This window comes from Acanthisitta chloris, unplaced genomic scaffold, assembly GCF_000695815.1.
Source record: "Acanthisitta chloris isolate BGI_N310 unplaced genomic scaffold, ASM69581v1 scaffold705, whole genome shotgun sequence".
NCBI classification, from domain to species: domain Eukaryota; kingdom Metazoa; phylum Chordata; class Aves; order Passeriformes; family Acanthisittidae; genus Acanthisitta; species Acanthisitta chloris.
The window spans coordinates 41,408-41,627 of record NW_008675196.1 but is presented as its reverse complement, the minus strand read 5'-3'; positions in this window follow the sequence as shown (position 1 = coordinate 41,627).

Sequence of the window (220 nt, the reverse complement as noted above, 5' to 3'; positions counted from 1 at the left end):
TTTCCCTTTTCTGTTTACTTTAAGGTCTTCCAGAGTTCATCTGCTGACTCTTTCACATAGTCAGACGGTGCAAGCATGCAGAGGAGAAACTTGTGCTTGTTTTCCCTTCGCTGTTTCTCAGCACAATAGGGAGCCTAGGCTGCCAGGAGTCCTTTCCAAACTCTACCCTCTCCTGGTGAAACCCAGCAAAGCACCAGCTGCACAGAAAGCGCATCTCAGA